Here is a 20,077-nt window from a genome sequence, read left to right on the forward strand (position 1 = left end):
GTTCTGCTACAGTTAAGGAAGAATCGTCTGTACGCCAAGTTGGAGAAATGCGTATTTGACAAGGATGCTCTACCCTTCCTGGGCTACATCGTCTCGAATCGTGGTCTCGAGATGGACCCTGAAAAGGTAAAGTCTGTCCTGGAGTGGTCACGCCCTCAAGGCTTGAGGGCCATACAGCGCTTTTTGGGATTTGCTCATTTTTACAGGCAGTTTATTACGAACTTCTCCTCACTGACTTCTCCCATCTCTAACCTTACTAAGAAGGGTATGAACACCAAGGTGTGGACTCCCGACGCAGAGTCCGCATTCAATAGCCTGAAGAGTGCCTTCATGTCAGCCTCTATCCTCCATCATCCGGATGTCTCTCTGCAGTTCTCGTTAGAGGTGGACGCATCCTCTGTCGGTGCTGGTGCACTCCTGTTTAAGAGAGGTCCCAAGGGCAAGTCAAGGGTATGTGGATACTTTTCCAAGCTCTTCTCTTCCACAGAACGCAACTACTCGATTGGGGATCGGGAGTTACTGGCCATCAAATTGGCTCTCGAGGAGTAGAGACGTCTACTAGAGGGCGCAGCTCATCCGATCTTGATTTTTACAGACCACAAGAATCTGACCTACCTCCAGACGGCACAACGGCTGAACCCTCATCAGGCCAGGTGGTCACTGTTCTTTGCAAAGTTCCAGTTTGAGATTCATTATCGCCCGGCCGACAAGAATGTGAGGGCCGATGCCTTGTCCAGGTCTTTCGAGACAGAAGACACCATTGATAGTCCTCAGAACATTATTGACCCATCTTGCATTGTCTCGGTCAATCCCCTGCAAATTGGGGACCTCCCCAGGGAGGACTTTTGTGCGCCTGGCTGATCGTGGAAGAATCCTCCACTGGGGTCACTCCTCTAGACTGGCAGGTCACGCGGGGTTACGTAAGACTCAGGATTTGATTGCTCATCATTTCTGGTGGCCCACTCTGCCAAAGGATATTGTGGACTTTGTTTCTTCGTGTGCTGTATGTGCAGCCAACAAGGCCACCCACTCCAGACCTGCTGGTCTACTCCAGCCAGTTCCTGTGCCCAATGCTCCCTGGCAGCATATAGCGATGGACTTTATCACGGACCTGCCTCTCTGTGCTGGATGCAGTGCTGTCTGGGTGGTGGTGGACCGATTTTCGAAGATGGCCCACTTCGTTTCTCTGACCGGTCTACCTCCTGCTCCTCTGTTGGTCAAGTTATTTATCCAACACATCTTCCGCCTGCACGGCTTGCCGCAGCATATTGTGTCTGATCAGGGGGTTCAGTTCACCTCGAGGTTTTGGAGAGCCCTCTGTCGACTTCTTCGCGTGAAGTTGGACTTTTCTTCTGCCTACCATCCTCAGTCTAATGGTCAGGTCGAGCGGATCAACAAGATTTTGGAGAACTACCTACGCCACTTCATCTCCAAGCAGCATGATGACTGGGTGCAGCTGCTCCCGTGGGCGGAGTTCTCCTACAATAATAACACCTGCGAGACTACTAGGAATACACTGTTCTGTTCTTGTCCATGGCCAGCACCCACGAATTCCTCTCCCGGTGCCTGATACTTCCGAGGTACCTGCAGCTGACTCCACGTTTAGAGACTTTTTGAAGATCTGTAAGCAGACTCAATCCTCCATCCTAATGGCAGTGGACCACATGAAACGGAAGGCTGACACAAGGAGAAGAGAGCCTCCTCGGTTTCTTCCTGGCACTAAGGTCTGGCTGTCAACCAGGAATATCCGACTGAGGGTGCCGGCATGTAAATTTGCCCCCAGGGTCCTTGGACCATTCGAGATTCTACAGCAGATGAATCCTATCCCCTACAAGCTTCGGCTGCCTCCTACCCTCAGGATTCCCAACTCCTTCCATATCTCCCTCCTGAAACCTGTGATCCTGAACCGCTTTTCCAAGACTCCCAGCCCTGCGGTTGCCTCCAGCGGCCCCTCGGACATCTTTGAGGTCAAGGAGATCTTGGACACCAAGAGAGTGAGAGGAAAGACTTTTTATTTGGTGGATTGGAGGGGGTTTGGTCCTGAAGAGAGATCCTGAGAACCAGAGGAGAACCTCAATACCCCTACTCTTCTGAAGAAGTATCTCTCTCGCTCTGGTCCCAAGAAGAGGGGGCGTAAGAGGGGGGATACTGTAATATCCGTGCCTGTGGGCTGTCAGCTCCAACCACCCCCTGACAGCCGCAGCTACGAGTCGGCAAGCGCTGGCCCCAGCCTCCTCCTCAGGAGACGCCCGCGCTCACGTCCACTCACCTCTGCCGGATCTTGTAGGGGGGCAGCGCGCGCATCGGACCTCATGGACGAACTTTGACCCATGAGTACCCTGGACTATTTGAGGGGTCCAGCCCCCTAGTTCTATGTTGTGTTCCCTTTAGTTTGTCTATGTGATGGCCTCCTAGTGTGTTTCCTGTTCCAGTCCCTGTCCCTGTACCTATACTTGTTTCCAGTTCCTGTTCCTAGCAATTCATACCTTCCTGGTCTAGCATGGAGCTGTGCCAAACTCGTTCTGCGCTACATCCACGTCTGACCTACTTCACCTCGCCTGACGTCCGCCTGCTACCTAAGTCCCAGCCGAGCCTGCCCTGCTGCTGTCTGAGCTGCCACAGGTACCTATAGAACTATAGACAATCACCTGCTCACTGTTGGCCAGCTGCCTTACCGCCAAGGCGGTATGGCCCAGTGGGTCCACAGACCCTTCGGGACACAGGGACACAGTGTATGGCGCTATTATAGTTAGAGAAGCAGTGTATGGCGCTTTATTATATTTAGATGTGTTGAGAATTTTAACTTCGTTTATAAGTGCAGAAATGTTTGAAAAGTGAGAAGACATCTGAGCGGAAAACTGCAGAAATGGGTCTTGGCCGGGAGAAATCCATCATAGATGTCTGGACCAGAGGGAGAAGAAAAGAACTAGAATCTGAGACGTCACCGGTGAGTTACTTAATATAAATGTTTATTCTGCCTTTAATCAGTAATGTAGTCACTATATGATCTGCAGCGAGATGGTGGGTGGTATGATTTTTTTGTGAAAGAGCATCTCCCAGCATATCCTCACCATTGTTCGGGCCATGCTGGGAGCTGTAGTTTTACGCCGTACAAACCTATACGGCATGGGTTGCACTTAATTGAGCTGTATTTGTTCTGGTGCTGTATATATGTACTTATCTTGGTTCTAATGCTGTATGTAAGTACTGAGCTTGGTTCTGGTGTTGTATATATGTACTGATCTTGATTCTGATGCTGTATGTAAGTACTGAGCTTTGTTCTGGTGCTGTATATATGTGAGATTGGTTTATATATGTAATGAGCTTTGTTCTGGGATTGTATATGTGTACTGAACTTGGTTCTGGGGATGTATTTATGTACTGAGCTTGGTTCTGGTATTGTATATATGTACTGAGCTTGGTTCTAGTGCTGTATTTATGTACTGAGGTTGGTTCTGGTGCTGTATTTAAGTACTGAGGTTGGTTCTGGTGCTGTATATATGTATGGGCTTGGTTCTAGTGCTGTATTTACGTACTGAGCTTAATTCTAGTGCTGTATATATTTACTGAGCTTTGTTCTGGTGCTGTATATATGTACTGAGCTTGGTTCTAGTGCTGTATTTATGTACTGAGGTTGGTTCTGGTGCTGTATTTATGTACTGAGGTTGGTTCTGGGGCTGTATATATGTATTGGCTTGGTTCTAGTGCTGTATTTATGTACTGAGCTTGGTTCTAGTGTTGTATATATTTACTGAGCTTTGTTCTGGTGCTGTATATATGTACTGAGCTTGGTTCTAGTGCTGTATTTATGTACTGAGCTTGGTTGTGGTACTGTATATATGTCAGAGCTTGGTTCTGGATCTGTAATTATATAGGATATATTTATAATAACAAAATTGCAGAGCAGATGGAATTGTTCGTAATTCATTGTATATTTCATGGGAACCTGTCTGGTAGTTTTAACCCCTTGAACCGCCACCATGCGGTAATACATGACCTGACAATATTCCAAACATTCCCTTGTATGTTTTTTTCAGATGCAGCAAAATCTTTAAAATCCACTTTTAAAACGGCGCACGCTATATGCTAATTACTCATTAAAGGGTCATGGGGCGGTGCCGCTATCCTGAAGAGTCACATAGTCCTACCTCCAAACCCACCTTTCCCTGTTTGAGTGAGATCTCCCTGGCTGATACAACTTTCTCGGATGCGCCATTGCCTTGTGGCACTATACACAAGGGGTTGCTGTGTAGCACTATATACAAGGGGAAGCTGTGTGGCACTATACACATGGGAGAGCTGTCTGGCACTATGCACATGGGGGAACTGTATGGCACTATTTACAGGGGGAGGGCTGTGGCTCTATCTACTAAGGGGGCTGTGCTGCACTATCTACTAAGGGGGGCTGTGTGACACTATATACAAGGGAGGGAGGCTGTGTGGCACTATATACAGTGGTGGCTGTAGAGCGCTATATACAGGGGGGCTTTATGGCGATAACTACAGGGGGGCTGTATGGCACTATGTACAAGGGTGAGGTGGGGGCTCTATCTTGAAGTGGGGTGTGACACTGTAGGCGGGGCTATATAGCACTGTGTACAGGGTGGCTGTATGGCACATTATACAGGGGGCACTATTTATAAGGGGGGCTGCCCCAGTCAAGAGTTTGCTATGGGGCCCATTCTTTCCTAGTTACGCCCCTGCCCCCTGTATATAGTGTCACAAACCCCGTGTATGGTTCCACACACAGTCCCCCTGCCATACATTCCCCTTGTAGATAGTGCCATGCAGTCCCCTATAGGCAGTCTCACATACCCTCCTTGTCTCAGCAGACAGTATCACATGTGATAGGCTTAGATACATGACCCCAGCAAACAGTATCACACATGATAGGCTTAGATACATGGCCCAGCAGGCAGTATCACACATGATAGACTTAGATACAGTGCCCCAGAAGTCAGTATCACACATAAAAAACTTAGCAAGTATCCTTGTACTAACATATGTCCACCCCTATATGTCCACCATATGATACACTTACCCTGCTCTTCAGCTCCGAGTGCAGCAGATGTCCCAGCACCATCTAGTATCGTGACATAATCTGCGGCGCACAGCGTCGTGGCATCATGACGCGAGAAGACGTCAGGACTTCCGCTGCGCTGGGGAAGGAAGATGGATAATTATGTGTCGTTGCTATAGTAACAGGGGCCCGTGTATTTACATAGGCCCCAGTTGCTATACTAACTCTATAGATGCGGTGCGGGCGGCCGCGGCCCAGTCACAGTTGCGACCGCTGCGATCCGGTCGCAATTGCAACCCAAATGTGGCAGTGAGGGATCCAGGCAGAGGGCCAAAGACCTGGGGCTTGGGCCCCGAAGGCCCGGTGCTAGTAAAGCCCCTTGAATGAATAAATCATGTGCCAGTACTTTGTATTGACAACACATATATTTATACATGTAAATGAGATCACCTCTAAGGCGACTTTCTTCCTAGCTGAACAAGCACCATTTTTCCTGTTTAATAATCTAGTTTCCCACCTATGAACCCTCTCCATCTCTCCAATATCCTTTTTACAATATAGAACCCCCCCAAAAAAAAGCCAAGACAGAGGCGTAGCTAGGTTCTCCTGAACCTGGGGCAAAGATTCAGATTGGGGCCCACCCAACTTATTTCCCGTCATCTCCTTCCCCCTCACCATGTTTGCTTTCTCTACCAATCAATGAGGTGTAGTTTTTTTTCACAATTTTTGTTAATGTAATTCTAGCATAAAAGCATTTCTACATTTTACAAGTAATATAGTTATATAAGGTGTTAACATAGTAGATAGCGCCACACACACAGCCCCCTTGTAGTTAATGCCACACAGCCCCCCTGTTGTAGATAGCACCACACAGCCCCCCCCTTGTAGATAGAGCCACACAGCCACCCCCCCCCCGCCCTTGTAGATAGCGCCACACACATCCCACCTTGTAAATAGCGCCACACAAAGCCCCCTTGTAGATAGTGCCACACACAGCCCCCCTCGTAGATAGTGACGCACACACCTCCTTGTAGATAGTGAAACACACAGACCCTCTCTTGTAGATAGTGCCACACACAGCCCTCTTATAGATAGTGCCACACACAGCCCCTCTCTTGTAGATAGTGCCACACACAGCCCCCTCTCTTGTAGAAAGTGCCATACACAGCCCACGTTGTAGATAGCGCCACACACAGCCCCCCGTTGTAGATAGCACCACACACAGCCTCCCTTGTAAATAGCGGCACACAGCTCCCCCTTGTAAATAGCGCCACATTGCCCCGCCTGCCCCCCCCCCCCCAGCTACGTCCCTGGCCAAGATATGGTTTTACAAGAGATTTATCGAGGGTTTATATTACATTTGAAAACACAAGCAGAAAAAATGGGACATAGATAACATCAAAACCACAAAAAAGGCCATACTTACTAGGTGGGTGGGTGGGTGAAAACTCATTCCCAGCAGCACGCAGACAGGTCAAAAAATGCTGCAGAAGGAGTGTGCATTAAATAGTGATAGCCACTCCCAATAGTCTTGAGGGGAGTGGCGAACTAAGTGCTCAAAGGTGTGCGGTGTGCGATAAATGAGTGTCAGTGTTAGTGTAGTGCTAGGGTGTGAATGTACAGTGGAGGAAATAAGTATTTGATCCCTTGCTGATTTTGTAAGTTTGCCCACTGTCAAAGTCATGAACAGTCTAGAATTTTTAGGCTAGGTTAATTTTACCAGTGAGAGATAGATTATATAAAAAAAAATAAAGAAAATCACATTGTGAAAATTATATATATTTATTTGCATTGTGCACAGAGAAATAAGTATTTGACCCCCTACCAACCATTAAGAGTTCAGCCTCCTCCAGACCAGTTACATGCTCCAAATCAACTTGGTGCCTGCATTAAAGACAGCTGTCTTACATGGTCACCTGTATAAAAGACTCCTGTCCACAGACTCAATTAATCAGTCTGACTCTAACCTCTACAACATGGGCAAGACCAAAGAGCTTTCTAAGGATGTCAGGGACAAGATCATAGACCTGCACAAGGCTGGAATGGGCTACAAAACCATAAGTAAGACGCTGGGTGAGAAGGAGACAACTGTTGGTGCAATAGTAAGAAAATGGAAGACATACAAAATGACTGTCAATCGACATCGATCTGGGGCTCCATGCAAAATCTCACCTCGTGGGTTATCCTTGATCCTGAGGAAGGTGAGAGCTCAGCCGAAAACTACACGGGGGGAACTTGTTAATGATCTCAAGGCAGCTGGGACCACAGTCACCAAGAAAACCATTGGTAACACATTACGCCGTAATGGATTAAAATCCTGCAGTGCCCACAAGGTCCCCCTGCTCAAGAAGGCACATGTACAGGCCCGTCTGAAGTTTGCAAATGAACATCTGGATGATTCTGAGAGTGATTGGGAGAAGGTGCTGTGGTCAGATGAGACTAAAATTGAGCTCTTTGGCATTAACTCAACTTGCCGTGTTTGGAGGAAGAGAAATGCTGCCTATGACCCAAAGAACACCGTCCCCACTGTCAAGCATGGAGGTGGAAACATTATGTTTTGGGGGTGTTTCTCTGCTAAGGGCACAGGACTACTTCACCGCATCAATGGGAGAATGGATGGAGCCATGTACCGTCAAATCCTGAGTGACAACCTCCTTCCCTCCACCAGGACATTAAAAATGGCTCGAGGCTGGGTCTTCCAGCAAGACAATGACCCGAAACATACAGCCAAGGCAACAAAGGAGTGGCTCAAAAAGAAGCACATTAAGGTCATGGAGTGGCCTAGCCAGTCTCCAGACCTTAATCCCATCGAAAACTTATGGAGGGAGCTGAAGATTCGAGTTGCCAAGCGACAGCCTCGAAATCTTAATGATTTACAGATGATCTGCAAAGAGGAGTGGGCCAAAATTCCATCTAACATGTGTGCAAACCTCATCATGAACTACAAAAAAGTCTGACTGCTGTGCTTGCCAACAAGGGTTTTGCCACCAAGTATTAAGTCTTGTTTGCCAAAGGGATCAAATATTTATTTCTCTGTGCACAATGCAAATAAATATATATAATTTTGACAATGTGATTTTCTTCTTTTTTTTTTATATATAATCTATCTCTCACTGGTAAAATTAAACTAGCCTAAAAATTCTAGACTGTTCATGTCTTTGACAGTGGGCAAACTTACAAAATCAGCAAGGGATCAAATACTTATTTCCTTCACTGTATAGTAAAAAAGAAATGTGTATGTATGGAAGTGTCAGAACTGTGTGATAATGTGATGAATAGGGGTCAGTGCTGTGAATAGTACATGGGGTGTCAGTACTATGTGTAATACGTGGAGGGATAATGTGCAGGTCGTCAGGCATAGCATATCTTGCCGAATCACAGCCTATTTGTAACGCCGCTACTGTTAGCTAAAGCGGGCTGCTCTGCATGCCAAACCAAACGCCAGCACATCATGCCCTCCCAGCATATAAGACCTGGCTGCGTCCTGAAAAAAAGTATACGTAGTAAAAAATATCCATGAAACATGGGGTATTAGTTGTTATTTTGGCCAAAATATGCAAAGCTCGCAACCCAACGTCAAGAGTCCCCAGTGCCTTGCGAGTCCCTAACTAGAACTTTTCGTTCCTAATTGAAAAACACAAGCAGAAAAAATGGGACATAGATAACATCAAAACCACAAAAAAGGCCATACTTACTAGGTAGGTGGGTGGGTGAAAACCCGTTCCCAGCAGGACGCAGACAGGTCAAAAAATGCTGCAGAAGGAGTGTGCATTAAATAGTGATAGCCACTCCCACTAGTCTTGAGGGGAGTGGCAAACTAAGTGCTCAAAGGTGTGCGATAAATGAGTGTCAGTGTTAGTGTAGTGCTAGGGAGTGAATGTATAGTGAAAAAGAAATGTGTATGTATGGAAGTGTCAGAACTGTGTGATAATGTAATAAAAATAAATAAATGTGACGTTGGGTTGCGAGCTTTGCATATTTTGGTCAAAATAACAACTAATACCTCATGTTTCATGGATATTTTTTACTATGTATACTTTTTTTCATGACGCAGCCAGGTCTTATATGCTGGGAGGGCATGATGTGCTGGCGTTTGGTTTGGCATGCAGAGCAGCCCGCTTTAGCTAACAGCAGCGGCGTTACAAATAGGCTGTGATTCGGCAAGATATGCTATGCCTGACGACCAGCACATTATCCCTCCACGTATTACACATAGTACTGACACCCCATGTACTATTCACAGCACTGACCCCTATTCATCACATTTATTTATTATTTATTTTTATTACATTATCACACAGTTCTGACACTTCCATACATACACATTTCTTTTTTACTATACATTCACACCCTAGTATATTCACACATATACTGTATTTACATATTTACATAGTTGATAAGGTTGAAAAAAAGACACAGGTCCATCAAGTCCAATACATAATCCTACCATGTTGATCCAGAGGAAGGCAAAGCCCCCATGAGGTTGATGCCTATTGTCTCATTAGGGTAAAAATTCCTCCCTGTCTCCAAATAAGGAAATCAGAATAAATCCCTGATCAACATCCCATCTCCAGAATCTAGTACCTATAACCTGTAATATTACATCAAGGCCCTTCTTGAACTTGTTCAAAAAATCAACCACCACAACAGAGTTCCATAGTCTCGCTGCTCTCACAGTAAAGAATCCCTATCTGTGACAATGGTAAAACCTTTACTCCCCTAGACGTAGGGGATGCCCCCTTGTCCTTGTTACAGGCCTAGTGTAAAAACTATTAACCCCTTAATGACCGCCGATACGTCTTTTTACGGCGGTCATTAGTGGGCTTTATTCTAGAGCGCCGCCAAACTACGTCGCTGCATTAGAATAAAGTAAACAGAGCAGGGAGCCGTGAAATCTCCCTGCTGTCAGCTGCCAGAAGCAGCTGAGGGCTGGGGGCGTCCCTGCTCTGCCGGGTGAGATCGATATTAGTATCGATCTCACCTGTTTAACCCTTCAGATGCAGTGCACAATAGCGAGCACCGCATCTGAATGGTTTTGGAGAGAGGGAGGGAGCTCCCTCTCATCTCACTGACACCCGGCGATAAAATCGCCGAGTGTCTGTGTCTTCTATGGCAGCCGGGGGTCTAATAAAGACCCCCAGGTCTGCCTGCAGCGAATGCCTGCTAGATCATGCCGCAGGCATGACCTAGCAGATGCCTGTCCGTTTTAAACAAAGTATTGCAGTGTATTATAATAGCGATCGGAGGATAGGGAAGTCCCCTAGTGGGACTAGTAAAAAAGTTTAATAAAGTTAATTTAAAAAAAAAGTGAAAAAAAAAAATGAAAAACCCAGCTTTTCCCCTTACAAAATGCTTTACTATTAAAAAAAACTACAATAAAGCAAAAAAGTTACACATATTTGGTATTGCCACGTCCGTAACGACCCCGACTATAAAGCTGTTACATTTAACCCGCACTGTGAACGCCGTAAAAAATAAAATAAAAAACAATGGAAAAATTGCTGTTTTCTGTTAATCCTGACTTAAAAAAAATGTGATAGAAAGTGATCAAAAAGTCGCATCTACTCCAAAATGGTACCAATAAAAACTGCAAGTCGTCCCGCAAAAAACAAGACCTTATACAGCTATGCCGACGCAAAAATAAAAAAGTTACAGCTCTTCGAATGTGACAATGGAAAAATCTAAAAAATGGCTTGGACATTAGGGCCCAGAATGCCAGCAGGGGGAAGGGGTTAAAGTATGTCAAAATCATTAGTATGATTTCTGTACTGTGCAATTATATATTTGTGTATTAAAAATAAGATCCTAAAGTGTGTTTATGTGACTCCATTTTGTATGATGTATGATATGTATGATTCCATCTTGTATGAAGAATCAATTTTTCCAGTTTGAAATGTCTGTTCTCTGTAAAATGGATCTCCTGCTGAGGCTTCCTGGGAACTTATGTGTTTACTAGTTACTGTCTGGGAACTAATGTGTTTACTTTTCCTTATCTAAGTCATTTATGAGAATGTAGACCTGGTGACATGCAGCTGTAAGATTCTTATGGGAACTCATGATTCCTCGTGAGAAACCTGTCTTAACTGGTGATTGGCTCAGCTCAGGCCAACTCCCTCAGCTTAAGCCAACTCCCTATTTGTGGGATACAATTGTAACTGCGTACTAACAATAAACCAGAGAAGGGTTGTGGGTATACAGAGCATGTCTGTAGGAGGATGTTTAGCGAGGATTGTGTGGGGGAGTTTTTATTTCAATAAAAATATTTTCTTATGTCTGTGTGTTTTTTTAAAATACTTTATTAGCGCCTTAGTAATGGCAGTTGTCTGTTTGACGACGTCCATTACTAAGGCGGGGCTTAATGTTAGCCAGTAAAAAGCTAGCACTAACCCCCCATTATTACCCCGGTACCCACCGCCACCAGGGTTATCGGGACGAGCCGGGTACGATCCAGTACCCGACCATCTGTTGTGATGGCCAGGCACTGGGGTCGCAGCAGGCTGGTATTATTAGGCTGAGAAAGGGCCAGGAACCGTGACTTTTCCCACACTGGTTATGCTGGGCTGCTGCTCCTATGTTGTATCTGGCTGGTTATGAAAATGGGGGGGACCCCGCATCATTTTTTTAAAAATGTTTTATTAAAAAATGACATGGGGTCCCCCCCCTCCCATTTTATATAACCAGCCAGATATAGCATGGCAGCAGCAGTCCAGCATTACGAGGGTGGAAAAAGTCACGGTTTTTGGCTCTTTCCAGCCTCATAATACCAGCCTGTGGACGCCCACAGTGCTCAACCTTCAAAACAGATGGTCGTGTACTGGATCGTACCCGGCTCTTCCCGATACCACTAGTGGGGGTGGGTAATGGGGTAATAATGGGGGTTAGTATGAGGGGATGTGCACAAGCTTACTAAAAAATATCCGTAAATTACAGTGCGGTTTTGTGAAAATCAGTCTCTGATTTTTGACGTGTAAAGTCGCAGTTTTTTCAGATGTCTTTTGAGGCGTTTGAAAATCTAGCCCCTACTGTACTTCTGTCCCAGGCCTACAAAAACTCCTCCCAAAATCATCCACTTCCCGTTTTTGGCTTAGCAGTGGGTACTGAGGAGCAGACCACATAGTTCACTTGTTTGTTGTTGAGAAAAAATTAGTTCCCCAACCTTACCTGGGGCATCCCAGCAGGAGCAGCAACAACAAGGAGAACATGCGCCCGAAAGACGGATTAAAGTTTGGCGCCGCCATATGGCGGCATTAATGCAAATAGTGGTTAATGTAATGCGACGGCGAAGAATGCGTCTGGTATGTTTGTCAATTTTTTGAGAATGTTGTTAATGTTTTTGGCTTATTTTAATTTACATTTTATAATGGCCGTTTTGGCACACTTGTTGTTTCTCAGGAGCAAGAAAGACGACGGCGGTTTTGGGTTCACCCAATGAATCTCCTCTGTAACGAAAGGGGACATATCAGACAACTTTACAAAGAGTTGAGACGGTGAGGTTTTTTGTTTTTGAGGTTGAAGCAAAAGTACATTGATGATTTTTCTGCACAATTTCTTCATTACCTAAGCACATAATGGGTTAATTTCTTGGAGAATGTTTCTTGCATTAGGATTATATTCTTGCATCAGACAGTGTTTTAGTTTACAACGGCAAATGTGCACGAAATGAACCTTAATTTCTTGGCTTTCAACATTGTTTTTTCTAAACTTCATTATTCTCTTTTAAACCTTTAATTTGCTATTGTAAAGTTTGTTTCCGAAGCCATATTCCAATTTAAAAAATGTTTACATATGTCTCCTTTGTGTGTGTGTGTGTGTGTGTCTCTGTGTGTGTGTGTGTGTGTGTGTGTGTGTGTGTGTGTGTGTGTGTGTGTGTGTGTGTGTGTGTTTTTGTTTAATGTGTTTAATGTGTTTGTATATACAGGCACCCAGACAAATTCTATGATTTTTGTTGAATGACAATGTGTGACTTTGATAATCTCGTTGATCTGCTGTCAACCCACCTAAGAAGGCAGGATACAGTGATGAGGAGGGCCATTAGTCATGTGGAGAGGCTGCTGATCACGTTGCGGTGTGTTTTTATTGGTTTAAGCCTTTGGTTCACCATTCAACAGTATGGTGGTAGTAAATCTATTACAAAGTCATACATGTCTTTGTATTATTAACCCCTTCCCGCACCTTGGCGTAAATGCACATCCAGGTGAGCAGTAACTTTGCGCACCTGGGCGTGCAGTTACGTCCGTGCTTTAACAGTTAACCGCCTCATGGCACTACACCGCAGCGGCGGTTAACTGTGCAGGGGGTCTGCCCTGCTCTCCCCTTTGCCGATCAGCGACCCGTCGCCGCTGAAATTGGCAATTAACCCCTTTGACGCGGCGGTCGATTGCGATTGCCGCATTGAAGAGGTTTAGAGCAGATCGGCAGCCCCCCCACATGAATTTGCTGGGGCTGAAGATCCTTGTCACGGCAACCGGAGACGTCACAATGACAGTTAGAACACATTACACTACGTAGGTAGTGTAATGTGTTCCAGCAGCTATCAGAGCTGCAAGTCTAAATGTCCCCTAGTGGGACAGGTAAAAAAAAAGTTAAAAAAGCTAATAAAAATCTTTTAAAAAAAGTGTAAAAATAAAAGTTATAAGTTACATAAACAAACACTGCTTTTTTTCCTATAATAAGTCTTTTATTATAGGAATAAAATGAACACGTTAAAAAAAGTACACATATTTGGTATCACCGCGGTTGTAACAACCCCAAATATTAAACTATAATATTATTTTTCCCACACGACGAACACCGCAAAAAAAATAAGTAAAAAAACAATGCCAGAATCACTGTTTTTGGTCACCACTCCTCCAAAAATATACAATAAAAAGTGATAAAAAAGTCGCATGTACCCCAAAATTGTACCAATGAAAACTACAGATTGTCCCTCAACAAATAAGCCCTCACACAGCTCCAGGGAAGAAAACATAAAGAAGTTCTGGCGATGCAAAATGTGCACTGTTCCAAAAGCAGATAAGATTGGGCACCATTCATCAGTGCGACACCGGACACATATCTGCAGATTATTATTTATTTACCCCATTATTATACCCTCTTAATGTGCCCTGATGTTCTCCGCACAGATTACATATACCCTCACATTATAAACACAAAAACAGAACTACTACCAAGCTAAATCTGCGCTCCAAAAGCCAAATGGCGTTTCCTCCCTTCTCAGCCCTGCAGTGTGCCCAAACAGTGGTTTACGTCCACCGATATGGCATCGCCATCCCCAGGAGAACCCGGTTAATATTTTATGAGGTATTTTTCTTCAGTGGCACAAACTGGGCACAACATAATGTGCACTAAAATGGCATATCAGTGGAAATTGACATTTTCACTCTGCACCATCCGCTGCGCATTAATCCCTTCACGCACCATGCCATAGCATGTTGTGGAGTGGGGGGTGATATCTGAGCTGAGCCCACACCATACGCTGAGGGTGTTAGCTGTGTATTACAGCGGACACCCAGGACTAAAGAACAGGAACAGCGGTCGCGCTGTTACAGGAGCCTGTAAAAATTACAATATACTGCAATACATTGTCGTGGAAGTCAATGGCTCAAAATATATTAGACTGAAATTTAGAAGAGTCCAACAGACTCTCAGTCCAGGCACTTTATCCAGCATCCTAACCAGGATATTTCATACCGATATATATCGAGAGAGGAGAAGAAAACACACAGACGCTGCTCATATGCTCAAAAATACTCCTCTGGATGTTTATTTCTAAACTCAAACTATAATACTATCATTCAGAAGGGGTGTAGGCTTGAGGTTAACCAATCAGAGACAATGTGACAATATTTGTTATTCAGCCAATTACAGACCATAAGATACATCCCAGATACATCATTATAATTCTTCACACATCAGGTTTGCAGGTGGCCTTATCTCTCTTGGGCAGAATGTTCCTGTAAGATGGGGGAGGCATTCCCACAAGCATATTTGCCACCCTCCCTTCTCACTCCCTGTGCCTTCTCTGCAAGCTTCGTATGGGAGCCAAGGTCAAAGATAAAACATACAAAATCAACATTACTTGTGTTAAAGGAACAATGTCTTTCTTATTCACTACAAAAGAACCAAGATGGGAACTCCAGACAAGATGGCTGCTGCACGAAACAAAATCATTTAAACATTATTATAATCACTTTCACATAATACATATCTTAGTAATTCGGCATCCTGCTTGATAATTCATAATGTAATTTCATACAGAGCATATAAGCAAATAGACCATCCTTCACAACATTTAGTATTGCAGTATATTGTACCAGCGATCTACTGATTGCTGGTTCAAGTCCCCTAGAGGGACTAATAAAATGTGTAAAAAAAAAAGTCAATAGTTATTATTAGTGAAAAAAAATAATAATAGTGAAAAAAAATAAAAAATTAAGTCCAAAAAAAAACCTTTTCACATTTTTTCTCTAAAGCAATGTCAAAAATTTAAAAAATACACAAAATTGGTATCGCTACATCCGTAAAAGTCAGAACTATTACAATGTACCATTATAACTGGCACAGTGAAAAATAAAGAATTTAAAACTGCAAAATCGCTGTTTTTTGGTCACCTTAGCTCTACCAAAAAATGTAATAAAAAGTGCTGAAAAAGTTGTTCGTACCAAAAAATGGTACCAATAAAAACTTACAGCTCGTCCCACAAAAAATAAGCCCTCACACCACCCTATTGAAAAATAAAAAAGTTATGGCTCATGGAAAACAGGGAGGAAAAAACGAAAAAGAAAAAATGGTTCACTCCGGAAAGGATTAATTACTTTCTAATGCAAAAACATTTATGACCTCACGTGGGGTATTGCCATACTTGGGAGAAATTGCTTTACAAATGTTGGGGTGCTTTTTCTCCTTTATCCTTTGTGAAATTGAAAAAATGCAACATTTTTGTGGAAATAATGTTGATATTCATTTTCACGGCCTAATTCTAATAAATTCTGCAAAAGACCTGTGGGGTCTAAATGCTCACTATACCCCTAGATAGATTCCTTAAGTGGTGTCGTTTCCCAAATGGGGTCACTTTTGGGTTGTTTCCACTGTTTTGGCCTCTCAGGGGCTTTGGAAATGCGACATGACACCCGAAAACCATTTCAGCTAAATTTGAGCTCCAAAAGCCAAATAGCGCTCCTTCCATTCCAAGCCCCGCTGTGGGTCCAAACAGCAGTTTATTACCACATATGGCATATTTTCGTAATCGGGAAAAATTGCTTTACATATGTTGGGGTGTTTTTTCTCCTTTATTCCTTGTAAAAATAAAAAATGGTGCCTAAAATATATTTTAAAAAAAAGAGGCCCCAAAATCCACTAGGTGCTCCTTTGCTTCTGAGGCCTGTGTTTCAGTCCATTAGCACACTAGGGCCACATGTGGGATATTTCTAAAAACTGCAGAATCTGGGCAATAAATATTGAGTTGCATTTCTCAGGTAAAACCTTCTGTTGTACAGAAAAAAACGTATTGCAAATGAATTTTGGCAAAAAAAAATGAAATTAGTAAATGTCACCTCTACTTTGCTTTAATTCCTATGAAATGCCTAAAGGGTTAAAACACTTTCTAAATGTTGTTTTGAGGGGTGCAGTTTTCAAAATGGGGTGATTTATGGGGACTTACTAATATATAAGGCCCTCAAAGCCACTTCAGAACTGAACTGGTCCCTGTAAAAATAGACTTTTGAAATTTTCTTGAAAATGTGAGAAATTGCTGCTAAAGTTCTAAGCGTTGTAACGTCCTAGAAAAATAAAAAAATGTTCAAACAACGATGCAAACATAAAGTAGACACATGGGAAATGTCAAAATGTAACTATTTTGTGTGGTATTACTATCTGTTTTACAAGCAGATACATTTCAATTTAGAAAAATGCTAATATTGGAAAATTTTCTTCAAATCTTGTTGTTTTTTACAAATAAATATTACATTTATCGCCAAAAAATTTTCACTAACATAAAGTACAATATGTCACGAGAAAACAATCTCAGAATCACTTTGATAGGTAAAAGCATTCCGAAGTTATTACCACATAAAGTGACACGTCAGATTTGAATAATCGGCTTCGTCCTGAAGGCCAAAACAGGCTTAGTCCTGACGGGGTTAACTCCCCCCCTCCCCCGCAACACATCAATAAAAAGTTATTATAGTAACTGGGGTCGCGGGCCCCTGTTACTTTAGTAACTACAGTACTTACCTTCCTGCTTCCGGAGCACAGCAGAGGTCCTGACGTCACAGCGCTGTGTGCAGCGCATGACTTCACAACGCTATGTGCCGCGCACAACATCCTGATCCTGGATAGAGTCAGGTCAGGACCTCCACTATGGCTGAAGAGGAAGGTAAGTTTAATATCCCTGTCTGCTGAAGCTGATTGGCGGGGTCCGACTTCTGGGACCCCGCCAATCAGCTGTTTTGAAGGGGCCGCAGCGCTCGTACGAGAGCTGCTTCCCCTTTATTCCGGTCACTTGCTCACACTGTGAATCCGTGTCGGTGATTCACAGTGTGACCGAGTGAGGGAAATGTAGGGGAAGCAGCTCTCGTACGAGCGCTGCGGCCACTTCAAAATAGCTGATTGGCGGGGTCCCGGGAGTCAGACCCTGACCCATCAGCTATTGATGGCCTATCCTGAGGATAGGCCATCAATGTTTAGGGACTGGACACCCCCTTTAAGCCTACGATGTAGCAGGCTTAGAGGGCCCATGAGACAGGATCACAGATTGTGTGATGCTGTCTGCTGGGCCCTGTATCTAAGCCAATCACATGGTAAGTTTAGATACATGGCCCCAGCAGACAGTAATCTTATACTGTATAAGATTACTGTCTGCTGGAGCCCTGTATCTAAGCATCTTACCATAACCACATGGTGAGCTTAGATACAGGGCCCATATGTGAAACTGTCTGTTGGACCCTCTATCTAAGCCTACCTTGACAGAAAATATCACACATGGGCCCTGTATCTAAGCCTACCACATGTGTTACTAATATTTTTTTTTGTGTTTGTGTTTTTTTATAGGTTCGGTAGTTGGACTACGTATTCGAGGACTACTATTAATAAAATGGTTAATGAGGGTTTTGTGTTTTTTTTTATTTCAATAAAATATTTTTTCTATGTCTTTGTGTTTTTTTTTAAAACTATATTACTACCGCCTTGGTAATAGCCGCCTGCTGATTGACAGCGTCCATTACGGGGCGGGGTGGCCGGTGCAGAGGCTAACACTAACCCCGATTATTACCCCATTACCCACCGCCACCAGAGGTGCTGGGAAGAGCCGGGTACGATCCAGTACTCGACCGTCTGTAGTGATGGATGGGTAATGGGGCAGCTTTAGGCTGGTATTATAAGGCTGGGACAGGCCAGAAACAGCGGCCCTTCCCACCCTGGTAATGCTAGCCTGCTCCTTTATTGTATCTGGCTGGTTATGAAAAATGGGAGGGGCCCCAAGTCATTTTTAAAAAAAAATTATCATTGGAAAGAACGATGTGGGGTCCCCCTAATTTTCATAACCAGCCAGATACAACACAGAAGCAGCCTAGCATTACCAGGGTGGGGAGGGCCACTGTTTTCAGCCTGTTTTCGGAACCTGTAAAATAACACAAACACACAAGAATAATTAGTAACACATAAAGAAGCAAAGAGCCACTGTATCTAATCCTATCGTGTGTGATTCTGTCTGCTGGGCCCTATATCTAATCCTATCATGTGTGACACAGTCTGCTGGGCCCTATATCTAATCCTATCATGTGGGATACTGTCTGCTGAGCCACTGTATCTAATCCTATCATGTGTGATACTGTCTGCTGAGCCACTGTATCTAATCCTATTCATAATTTATAGGGTCATAGTGCTATAGATATGATGTCTCCTATACACACACATACACACACACACACACTGTAAAGGATCTGCCAGGCACAGCTTCGGGGTTAACTCCCATAATTAATCAGTCAGCACCTGAATCTACATCCCTGAGACTGACTCCAGCTTCCAAAACTCAGGCTGGCAGGCTTAGGGTATGTTCACACGGCCAAATTTCAGACGTATACGAGGCGTATTATGCCTCGTTTTACGTCTGAAAATACGGCTCCAATACGTCGGCAAACATCTGCCCATTCATTTGAATGGGTTTGCCGACGTACTGTGCAGACGACCTGTTATTTACGCGTCGTCGTTTGACAGCTGTCAAACGACGACTCGTAAAAATACAGCCTCGTCAAAAGAAGTGCAGGACACTTCTTTCAGACGTTTTTGGAGCTGTTTTCTCATAGACTCCAATGAAAACAGCTCCAAAAACGGACGTAAAAAACGCCGCGAAAACGGCGCGAAAAACGCCGCGAAAAATGCGAGTTGGTAAAAAAACGTCTGAAAAGCAGGGTCTGTTTTCCCTTGAAAACAGCTCTGGATTTTCAGACGTTTTGGTTGACTACGTGTGAACATACCCTTAGGAGTGGGAGAGCCTATCGCAACCTGGCCAGACTCAGCTAGCTCCCGCCCTCAGTCTATTTAAGCCTGCCCTTCCTGTCCCTCGGTGCTTGTGATTCTTTTCGTGTGGTTTCCTGGCCCAGCTACAGCTCCTTCTATTTTGATCCTGCTCCATACAGACCCTGGCTTACTGACTACTCTTCTGCTCTTCGTTTGGTACCTCGCACACTCCTGGCTTGACTCGGCTCGTTCACCACTCTGGTTGCTCACGGTGTTGCCGTGGGCAACTGCCCCTTTCCCTTGCTTGTATTCCCTTGTATGTTTGTCGTGTTTGTCGTGCACTTACTGAGCGCAGGGACCGCCGCCCAGTTGTACCCCGTCGCCTAGGGCGGGTCGTTGCAAGTAGGCAAGGACAGAGTGGCGGGTAGACTAGGGCTCACTTGTTCGTTTCCCTACCCCCCGTCATTACATAATCACAAGCCCATACCTAGTCTACCCTGGTCCCTGACACCACTATGGACCCCCGTGAGACCCTGGCTCAGCAAATGCAGGGTCTCTCCCTACAGGTCCAGGCCCTGGCTCAGAGGGTCAACCAGCCTGATG

At 44.3% G+C, this 20,077-nt stretch overlaps 1 long non-coding RNA gene across 1 annotated transcript in view; it reads left to right on the forward strand.

Annotated features, from left to right (window-relative positions):
- LOC142659455 (uncharacterized) overlaps positions 1-18,125 on the forward strand; it is a 247,664-nt gene extending 229,539 nt beyond the window's left edge. The window contains exons 2-3 of the long non-coding RNA XR_012850329.1: positions 12,413-12,507; positions 18,068-18,125. This is a non-coding gene — a long non-coding RNA (uncharacterized LOC142659455). The remainder of the gene's footprint in view (positions 1-12,412; positions 12,508-18,067) is intronic.
- The last annotated feature ends 1,952 nt before the right edge of the window (positions 18,126-20,077 follow it).

Source organism: Rhinoderma darwinii, chromosome 8, assembly GCF_050947455.1.
Source record: "Rhinoderma darwinii isolate aRhiDar2 chromosome 8, aRhiDar2.hap1, whole genome shotgun sequence".
Taxonomy (NCBI): domain Eukaryota; kingdom Metazoa; phylum Chordata; class Amphibia; order Anura; family Rhinodermatidae; genus Rhinoderma; species Rhinoderma darwinii.